Source organism: Diceros bicornis, chromosome 22 (genome assembly GCF_020826845.1).
Source record: "Diceros bicornis minor isolate mBicDic1 chromosome 22, mDicBic1.mat.cur, whole genome shotgun sequence".
Classification (NCBI taxonomy): domain Eukaryota; kingdom Metazoa; phylum Chordata; class Mammalia; order Perissodactyla; family Rhinocerotidae; genus Diceros; species Diceros bicornis.
In genome coordinates, this window is record NC_080761.1 from 30,578,424 (window position 1) to 30,589,524 (window position 11,101).

The following is an 11,101-nucleotide window of genomic DNA, read 5'->3' on the forward strand; positions in this document are numbered from 1 at the left end:
GCTCAGAGCTGGTCTTCCTCAGCAAAAAGAGGAGGACTAGCATGAATGTTAGCTCAGGGCTGATCTTCCTCACACACACACACACAAAAATCAGTGATTATTACTGTTACCCATTGCCTATATTTTCCAGAGTCCAATGGACTTCAAAACAATAAAATTTGACTCTGCCATTTGCTATATTATTATGAGTAAACGAAAAACTCATTTTTACAAGTAGTTAGTGCCTCTCAGGTGATTTCAAAGGTAATTCATCTACATAATAGGTTTTAAAAGGATCACAGCAATTCTGCAACTGTAGTTCATTATCAGCACTAAATGAATTATTCCATCTGGCAATGATATTGTTAATTTTATTTACAATTCATGTTTAATGATAATTCTACTTTAGGGACATAATTCAGTCATCTGGGTCATATTAGTCAATTTCCTAACTGGCACACTTAGTCATATTAGTCAATTTCCTAACTGGCCTACTTCAATAGCCAAGACTGTGAAAAAAGTACAATATAACATCTGTTATATTTCTTATAGTATTTTATAGCTTTGAAAATGCTCCCTTTAAAAAATGTCATTGTATTTGATGTGTATAACAACTCAGGGAGGTCAACAGGACTGGTGTAGCTGTCTCATTTTTCAGGTAAAGAAACTGAGACTCAGCTACACTGCTTTGGACAGTTTTATTTTTATTTTTTTTTTTAGTTTTCTTTCTTTTTTTTTTTTTGTGAGGGAGATCAGCCCTGAGCTAACATCCATGCTAATCCTCCTCTTTTTGCTGAGGAAGACCGGCTCTGAGCTAATATCTATTGCCAACCTTCCTCCTTTTTTTTCTTCCCCAAAGCCCCAGTAGATAGTTGTATGTCATAGTTGCACATCCTTCTAGTTGCTGTATGTGGGACACAGCCTCAGCATGGCCGGACAAGCGGCGCATCAGTGCACGCCCAGGATCCGAACCCGGGCGGCCAGTAGCGGAGCGCGCACACTTAACCGCTAAGCCACCAGGCTGGCCCTGGACAGTTTTAACTTATAAACATAACACTACTGGAACATAGTGGAGATGGGTTTGGACTATAGGCCTCCAGACTTCCAGTCCAGTCTCCCATTACACTAAGATTACAGAATACTGAATAAGAGGGCAGACTTTGGCCTGTGTGACTTTGAGCAAATTAATCTCCCAGTGCTACAGTTTATCTGTAAAATGAGAATAATAGCAGCACCTATTTCACTGGTTAACACTCCACTGAGGATAAAAGGTACTAATACCTGCAAAGCACCTAGAACAATGCTTGGCAAATAATAAGCCCTGTATAAATGTTAGCAATTCTATCATATTACCTAATGAGATGGAAGCCTCATATTGTACAACTTATTAGTTATACATCCCAATTAAGCACACAAGTAGGGCACATCTCAGAAGTTTTGTGGGTGTGGAAGAGTAGAAAGCAAACTATATATATGTACATATTTTTTGTGTGTGAGGAGATCAGCCCTGTGCTAACATCTGCCGATCCTCGTTTTTTTTGCTGAGGATAGACTGGCCCTGGGCTAACATCCGTGCCCATCTTCCTCTATTTTACATGGGATGCCACCACAGCATGGCTTGCCAAGCATTGCGTGGTGCGCACCTGGGATCTGAACTGGCAAACCCCAGGCTGCCGCAGCGGAGTGCGCGCACTTAACTGCTTGTGCCACCGGGCTGGCCCCGCAAACTATATTTTTTTTACTCCTAATAGTCCCACTATCTTTTGCTTACTTATATTCCCACGATGTCCTTCCAACCAGGTTAACATGTCAAAACTGTGTTAAGAACACTCCCCTGGGATTGGAGACCACCAAGACCTTCAGTTACTAAACAAGCTGAAATCAAGAGTATCGAAGCATTGAAAAAGAGCACACTAATCAATATGTAACATAATTTTAAACAAAACCTAAGCAATTAGTTTAAGCCGCAATCCACTGATTAGTATATGCAGTCACCTAATATTCTTAGCATGAAAGATGTTAGACCAAAGCCCCAGGGAGACCCAGCCGCAAAACTGCAAATTGCTTAAAGAAGTGTTTCAGTCCTGCTGAACTCAGCCATCCGTCTCTGCCAGCACAAAAGCTTAAGGTCTTCCTGGGTCTTACAGACACCTCGGGAGGGCAGAGCTTCCAAGGTGTCTGAAATGCTCAGCGACAACAGGTTGCTGCAAGTTGGCTTTGGTAAATTGGTTGGGACCAGGAAGCACCCACAGTTCCAGTAACGCCAATTCTGGCCTTAGTGCGTCCAGCCTCCGTGTTCCTGACAAACTTCCAGCCCGCGTTTCCATCGGGGCCTCGTCCAGGGTTCCTCATCTACAGGCTCCACCAGCGCGGAGCGGGACGCTCTCCGTGCTACCGCGTAGGTGTCACAAAATCAGGGCAATTTCGCATACAAACGCAGCAGGTGCTGCAAAAGCCTGGGTAAGAGGCTGGCACAACCTAGGTCTCCCCATTTGGGGAATGAGACCAGATAGGTAACATAGCCATGACACACCCTGAACCCCAGCACCGACCGCGCAGCACCGCCCCCTACAGCTCCGCTCACTGGGCGCGCTCTGACATCGCCGCCTCTGACGTCACCGCTCTGCCGGACTCCCATAGGCCCGGGTCGCCGCGTGGACTCCGTCAGGTCCCGCCCAAGCGGAGACAGCCCTGGTACCCTCCTTCAGGTCCATTCCTCCCTCCGCCCTACCGGTCTTACCTCATTTTGCTAGAGCCAGGACTTCCCGGGCCTTAGGGAGCCGGAAGTTGCGAGAAGGTGGCGCCTGATTAAGTGAAGCGCGGAGGATGCAGTTGGAGGGAGGAACGTGACTGGAACCCTCTTGGTCATGGCGGTTCACGTGGCTCCAAGTGTCCACAGTCGGCGCTCACCGCGGCGGTTTACAGTCAAGTGATGCGCCCTTATGTACCTTTCCTTGCCCTCCAGCGAGTCACGTGACACATGGAGCCCGCTGACTCCCAAGGGAATGTCTCTGTAACTGACAGCAGTCGGCGGTTGACACCTTCATTTCCTGTACAGTACTCAGTCTTTTTCGCTGGGGTCCTGACCTGCCCGCCCAGAAAATAGCCATCGGGGTGGAGGCATAGGGAAGGGCCTCAGGACGGTTTCTGAACACTGCTTCTTCCACATCGCATTCTGGAGGCATCAGCAGTTAGGGAAGGCAGGGGCCAGCAGGACAGGTTCCACCAGTGCCCTCCATTCCTGTTGCAGCTGTCAGTCTGGTGGAGTGAGCTGGCAGCTGACCTTTACCCTTCCTGCTATCTAAGACTTTTTCTGCAAAGCTTCCTGGCACGTGGTCTTACCCACTACCGTCATCTGGTCAGTTTGGCCCACCTTCTCAACTATGAGAGCTTCCTGGGACTAAACCCTTCTTCCACTACCTTTTCTACTAGGCAACCTTCAGGCTGATAAAAACACATGGTCCTTGAAGTCGGGTGGAGAAGCTGAGTTCAAAATTAAATTTGGAATATTTCAAGTGGATTAAAAAATATTTCAGCAACACAGACTATTGTGATGTGAGTGATGGCACTGTTGGTAAGATATGTCTTGATGTCCTATACAGCAAACAAATTAATGTCTGAATATGTTCAATGGTTTTTGACAACTACACAGTCACAGTTATGATTGGTGACAGCCCTACATTCTTGGACTTGTTGATCCTGCAGGGCAAGAAAAATTTGACAGAACCCCTCAGTTATCCACAAACAGATATATTTCTAGTCTATTTTTTAGTGGTCTTCTGCCCTCATTTGAAAATGTGAGGAAAAGGTGGGTACCTGAAATAATTCACCATTGTCCAAAGACTACTTGTTTGTTGGAACCAAAATTGATCTCATAAATGTGACCCTCTACTATTGAGAAACTTGCCAAGGACACAGAAACCTCTCACCCCACAGACTGCTGAAATGCTGGTCTGTGACCTGAAGGCTGTCGAATATGTGGAGTGTCCTGCATTCACACAGAAAAAACCCTAAAGGATGTATTTGACAAAGCACTGTTGGCTGCCCCGGAGCCCCTAGAACTGAAGAACTGCAGGTGAGTGCTGCCCCGAACATACCTCCAGAGCACTTTCTGCACTGTTGGTGTTGTCATCAGACTAAAAGCAATATTTAATTCAAATTAAAAATAAAAATCTAGGGCCGGCCCCGTTGCTTAGTGGTTAAGTGAGCGCGCTCCACTACTGGCGGCCTGGGTTCGGATCCCGGGCGCGCACCGCTTCTCCGGCCATGCTGAGGCCTCGTCCCACATGCAGCAACTAGCAGGATGTGCAACTATGACATACAACTGTCCATTGGGGCTTTGGGGAAAAAAAAAAGGAGGAGGATAGGCAATAGATTTTAGCTCAGAGCCCGTCTTCCTCAGCAAAAAGAGGGGGATTAGCATAGACATTAGCTCAGGGCTGATCTTCCTCACAAAAAAAAAAAAAATCCATTTTTGCAGTTGTAGAGGGAACTGCCTCATGCCGGTTCCTTAATGATCTTAGACTTTGTCAGCCTTACTTGACAAATTTGGTATCCAACCTATGGCTGGTAAGGGTAGGAAGTCTTTTTGGAAGAAAGCCAGACAGAGCCACATGGGCCAAGTTACAGGCTATGATAAGACTCCCTGGATCCGGTAGTGCATGCTCTAGTCTAAGTGGTGGACAAGAGTGGGGAATAAGGCTCCTTCCCTTGTCATACCTGTTAATGGACTGTGTGTGTTGGGGTAAGTGATATGGGAAGACTCCCCAGGATCTGATAATGAAGGCTTCCTGTTAGTGAATATTTGGAGACTTAGAAAGGTAGGATTGAAACCAGCTTCCTGAATGGTGTCTTAGTTGTTAGTTCGTTTGTTGAAACTGAGCGAACAGCTGCTTAAATCTGAAAGTAAGTGCAAACCTGTGCTTATTGGTGCAGAGCTGCTCCAGCCATGCCTCCTGATCACTCCCTCTCTCTTACCCTGACCCCTACTGCTTCAAGAAAAGAAGCTTCCCCTCCGCTATATCTGACCTCCTCTGCCCTGCCCTGAACTCCCTGAAGAGATAACATGGTCTTTGGGCAGCTGTTGTAATCTTGAAGTGCCTGTGTTAAACTCCTTGGTCTATGTTTCTCTAAAAAGTGTCTGAATTCAACTGATAGAGTTTGGGCCAAGCTTACAGTAAAGAGGAAAAAGCTAACGAGTGAGGGCTCTGAGCCAATTCAATGTAGCATTATGAAAATGTATAATTTAAATGATAAATTTCTTGTACTATGAATGCTTACAAAGTGTTAGAGAAAATTCTTTTGATGTCCAAAATTTACAGTGTGTAAATAATGTCTGTTGGTTGACAAATCGAAAGTTTCTGTCTCCATAGCTCAATTGCAATGTTAGCGGATGCTTGCCAGCGGGTATGACTAATAAACTCGGACAAAATTCGGAGCCTTCTTGCCAAATAAAGCTTGGAGACTATGTGGGTGAATTTACCACACTGAAGTTCTCCAATAGTCAAAGAAGAAAATGATGCTTCTTACAAAGTAAAGGACTATATGTTTCTTTATGAAGCTACCATGTCCTGCCAGACTTGTAATTCCTGCCAAAAGTTGATCTGCATATCTGTGGTAAAAGAATCCACACCGTTGTCGCCCTTGAAACTTATTTGTATTATAGTTTATTCGGTGAACAGTTCACACACCCAAGTGGTTGTAACTGATACCTCTGAATGTATTGTGGGAACAGATGTGTTATATGTGTGTAATACTTCTCTTGATTGTAAGGAATGTTCCCAGTGGGGACATGCCACAAATAAAAAATTACTAGTGGGATGAGTACATAACTAGGAGCCGACCTGGATCTTTCAGCCCACTTATGTGTTACTAGTAGAGCAGTATAGGATGCCAGGTGAAGGGAGGAGAGGGGATGAGATCACTATACTGATTAAGGAGCTAGTATAAAGAGCATACATAAGGAAACTATCCAGCTGGCTATACAGACAGCCCTCCTATTTGGACCAGTTAGTTCTAATGCGCCTTTTGAGCTACAAATGTCAGTGATTGATAGTTATGTAGACTGTAGCCTGTGGCACTAGGCAGTGGTGCCCCCTAGGGTTTTGGACACAGTATTCGCCTGACACTGCTGCCTGGTATACTCCATTTGAGGGGCAATTATTGGCTTGTTATTGAGTTCTGGTGGACACTGAGAAGCTAACTAAGCAACAGCAGGCGTTGTTATACTCTGACATGCTCATTCTGGAATGGGTCAAAAATGAAAACACCAACAAAGTGGGTATTGCCCAGCAAGCATGCATTATTAAATGGAAATGGTATATCCAGGAAAGAGGTAAACTGGGTGTATTAGTTTCCTATTGCTGCTGTAACAAATTACCACAAACTTAGTGGCTTAAAACACACACATTTATTGTCTTACAGTTCTGACAGCCAGAAGTCCAAAGTCAGTTTCAGTAGATTGAAATCAAGCTGTTGGTAGGGCTGCACTCCCTCCAGAGGCTCTAAGGAAGAATCAGTTTCCTTGCCTTTTCTAGTTTCTGAAGGGTCTCCTTATTCCTTGGCTCATGACCCTTTCCTCACATCATTCCAACCTCTTGCTTTCGTCATCACATCTCCTATTTCCTCTTCTGCAGTGAAATCTCTCTCTGGCCTCTTTCCTATAAGGCCACTTGTGATTACGTTTAAGGCTCACATGGATAATCCAGGATTCCCCATCTCAAGATCCTTGACTTAATCACATCTGCTAAGCCCCTTTCACCACGTAAACTAACATTCACAGGTTCAAAGGATTAGGACCTGTAAATCTCTGGGGGCTATTATTCAACCTACCACAGTGGGCATTAATGGAATCTCATAAGTACATAGTCACCACAAAGTTGTGGTTATCTCAGATGCAGTATCTATGCCATCACCTTAGGTTTCTTGGGGACCTGGGTACACTCAGGTTCCTGAGGATGCCTGGGCCTGGTTCATGGAAGCATCAGCTGAGTTAAAGGCCAATGGGGTTGTATAGGAGACATACATAGCGGGTCTGAGCCTGCTTATCTTTAGAAAGGCCTACTTACAAAGTTGGCCTTTGGCTGGTGCCTTGGAACTGTGATTTGGGGAGGGTTCCCACCGTTCACAGAACTGATAAGAGTGACTCACTGTACCTAAACTGTTTGTACAACCAGTCTGGTTTATGCTGAATACCTGCTTTTCTCCTGGGAGTCTGGAATTTTGGTATGTGTTAGGCAGAGGGTGCCTATGTGACCAACCCCTAATAAAAACCTTGGGTCCTAAGTCTTCAGTGAGCTTTTCTGGTAGACAAAATTTCACATGTGTTGTCACTTGTTGTTGGGGGAGTTAAGTGTATCCTGTGTGACTCTTGGAAGATTGTGCCTGGTTTCCTCCAGACTTTGCCTCATGTGTGTTTTCCTTTTGCTGACTTTGTTTTGTATCCTTTCACTGTAATAAATCTTAGCTGTGAGTGAAACTATGTGCTGAATGTTGTCAGTCCTCCTAGTAAATCATCGAACTTGGGGGATGATCTTGAGGACCCGTAACTCAGTTGGTGTCAGAAGTGGGATTGGCTAGTCCAAATCTGACTCACTGAACTATGGCAAAAGCATTGTTTGGGAAAAGTAAGGATGAAGGAGCAAGGGATGACAAACCTTTAGTGCATGGCTGGCCATGGTATGAAATAGCAGTCTTTTATGAGAGGTAGAAGTTACCTATGGAATTTGAAAATGATAAATCAGTTCCAGGAGATTTGGCTGGCTGGATCTCCTGGCTGTTTTTGGCTATGCTGGCTAAAGTGAGAGGAAAAAAGTGCAGACTCGTGATGCCTTTTTGTTTTTTTGTTCTCTCCTCCAGGTGAGAGGAGAAAGGGCCCAAATATTCACAAATGTGAGCTTAGATGGGCCAAAAATATTAAAAGTTTGTATTGCTCTTTCCTCCAAGTGGGAGGAAAGAATGTTAGATTAGTTCCTAGGGCTGAAGCAAAGCAAACGAGAAGAAAAAAAGGGAAAAAACCACTCCAGCCATTTCTTCAGCCTAGTTGCCATTCACTGTTACAGTAACATACCCCCACCTGCCCCCCATCCCCACCCCAACACTGCATTCCAGCTGAGATTTTTCCTTGGTTGCTGTAATGTTAACTCTGTAAATGTTAAATTTACTGGTAGAGAGTTGAGTAAATTTCCATTTAAAAGGTAGGAAGGGATTTTTGAAAAAATATCTTTGTGTTTTGTGGCTGTTGCATCTGGATATAGGAGAAAAATGTTATATGCTTATAATTTCATACATGCTAGAGAGATCATCCCAGTCAGGGAAAGCTGCAAAGAAACAGTGTTAGTGGAACATACAAATAATTGCTTTTTGCTATTGGTGGGTGGGTTGAAATGTAAATTTTTTGAATATTAAAAACAAATCTCTGTGACTGATGATATTTGCTGTACTTTTTGCCTTTTGGAACCTCTCGAAAAAAAGGAAACAACATGAAAAGAGAGTCATTCTCCAGATGGAAATACGCTTTTGGAATTTTGCAAAGCAGATTTTAGTTGCTAATGAGCTCTTACAAAATCAGATGTCTGACCCTGATGTGCATATATCTGAGTGGGTCTATTTGGACTCTAAGACTGACAAGATAAAAAGGTTATAATAAAGGCTTGTTTGTCAGTGAGACTTGGAACATGGATGTCTGGCCTTGCAGCATCTCAGCTTTGCTACTGCTGAAGAAAAGCCACTGGCTTTTTTGGAATCCTGATGCTCACCACCTAAACCTGACTCTGAGCTGAAACCTGATACTTTCTGTTGTGGGCTGTGTCATCCTCAACACTAACTGTGCCAAAGTAGAATCTGATGAAGTTGCTCTGCTCTAAACACAAAACTCAGACTCTGGCACAGTTGCAGATTAGGACACCTCTGTGGACTAAACTGTGGAAACATCATGGATACTGGCTCAACCATCTGGGTCACAAACAAATGCCCACAGAAAAGGGCTTATTTCTGATGGCACCATCTGAAATTGAGCTACTGATCGGCTGTATATTTCTGATACAGAGACTGACCGCATTCCTAACTTATGATTCCTGAAAAAGCTGCAAGCTGGGGAAGGGCACATCATAGAGAGTGTGCCCCCTCCACTCACTACTGACAGATCAGACTTTGGACCCTGTCTCAGGGTCGTCTCCTTGCTGTTGACTTGTGCTTGGCTTTCCAGATTAGTTGCAGTTTGCAACGGTGGTCTGATAGCCTGACTCCACTTCCCTACCTTTCTCCAGGTACGTACACATTAGTAAGGCAGTTTGATTATTAAATGCAGCTGTCCCCAGAAAGGGATTGATCTTTTCTAGGCTGTTCCCTGGATAAATTATCAGGACAAAAAGGGTGGGAGGTTATGTAAACCCATTTGAAAAATGTATTTAAATTCAAAATTTCATTCTGACCAATTTTGAATATGATGTGTTTTTCTGGTTAAATTATATAAAAATATTTTTCTGTGAAAATGCTTTTATGCCTCTTGCTCATTTCCCTTCCAGACAAAAGGTCTAGATGAGAGTAGGGGATGATTGAAAAACTGTTAAGTTATGGTTGCTGAAAAGAACACAGTGGATTTTGTAATGACGGAGGGAAAAACAAAACCTCAGCATCTAGGGAGGGGGACAGGGGAAGGGCATTGGTGATCTTTGTTTTTCAGAACTGTTCCTGGAAGCTTTGCCCTCTTCCTAAGTTAGGAAAACTCACTGTGTGCCTCTTTAAGCTGTGAGGACTTTGAATTCTAACTGGTTGCTGAGCCTAGCCTCAAACCTGACCAGCACTGACCAGGAGATGGCAGGGGGTGACCCCAGCACCAGCACTTTCCTGCAGAACTCCTACCGATGTTGTCCACACTTGAGAAGCTGTTGGACTGATGTTATAGACAAATAAAACTGTTTGGAACTGACTGCCTCAGGTAGTGCCTCTGAAACCAAGGACTGAACTGCATGATTTGGACTAGACTGAGAAACTAGGGTGGGAGGCCCCACAGTGGAAGGCCCCAGTGGGGGCCCTGTTAACCTGTACTGCCTGACTAATGTATGTCCTGCTTGGCATGCCCCAACAAGTGTAAACTCTGTTCTATGGGTACCATGTACCCCCTCTGGGACTGTACTTCTTGTTTGTGAGCCCTGACTATCACAACACTGCCTCAGCCCTGGAAGGCTTTCAAGTCAGCTTCAACTTACTGGTTGTGCCTGAATTTATGCCTTGGGCCAAGTAAGAAAAGGTTAATACAGAAACTTAAGGATGAAGCCACTTGGCTTTCTCAGACAGATCTGTATGATTAGTGGAATTTGTTTTAACTGGCTAAGTAAAGGACCCCTACAGGGCACAACCGAGATCAATACTGTAGGTTGCTCTCACCCTGCTGCATGAGGTCCTGCTGATAATACTTTTGCTATAAAGACACCTTGGCCAAAGGCCAAGAGCCTGCTTAGAAAGGTCTGCTTCCAAGGTTGGCCTTCAGCTGGTTTCTGGAAACTGTGATATGGAGAGGGTTCCCACCATTTGCAGAACTGATAAGAGTGGCTCATTGTATCTGAACTGTCTGTACAACCAAAGTGGTTTATGCTGAATACCTGCTTTCCTCCTGAGAGTCTGGAATTTTGGTATGTGTTAGACAGAGGGTGCCTATGTGACCAGCCCCCAGTAAAAACCTTGGGCACTGAGTCTTTAATGAACTTCCCAGTAGACAACACTTCACATGAGTTGTCACAACTTGTTGATGGAGGAATTAAGCGTATCCTGTGTGACTCTACTTGGAGAAGACTCTTGCAAGCTTGTGCCTGGTTTCCTCCTGACTTTGTCCCCTGTGCCTTTTCCTTTTGCTGACTTTGTTTTGTATCTTTTCACTGTAATAAATCTTAGCTGTGAGTGCAACTATATGCTGAGTGTTGTCAGTCCTTCTAGCGACTCATCGAACCTGGTGGGTGGTCTTGGGGCCCCCTACATAGGAATGTACTGTGATGCTGCAGCTGTGCAGCTGTAAAGAAAACTGTTTCAAACTATGCATGGAAAAGGGAACTCTGCTCATTGGGCATAGTTGTGAGTTGTGGTGCTTGCTCTAAAAATGCCTCCCAAATTGTACCTTGTTACATTT

At 44.5% G+C, this 11,101-nt stretch overlaps 1 pseudogene; it reads left to right on the forward strand.

Moving 5' to 3' along the window:
- Positions 1 to 2,503: 2,503 nt before the first annotated feature.
- Positions 2,504 to 9,640, forward strand: LOC131419881 (cell division control protein 42 homolog; annotated as a pseudogene).
- Positions 9,641 to 11,101: the final 1,461 nt, after the last annotated feature.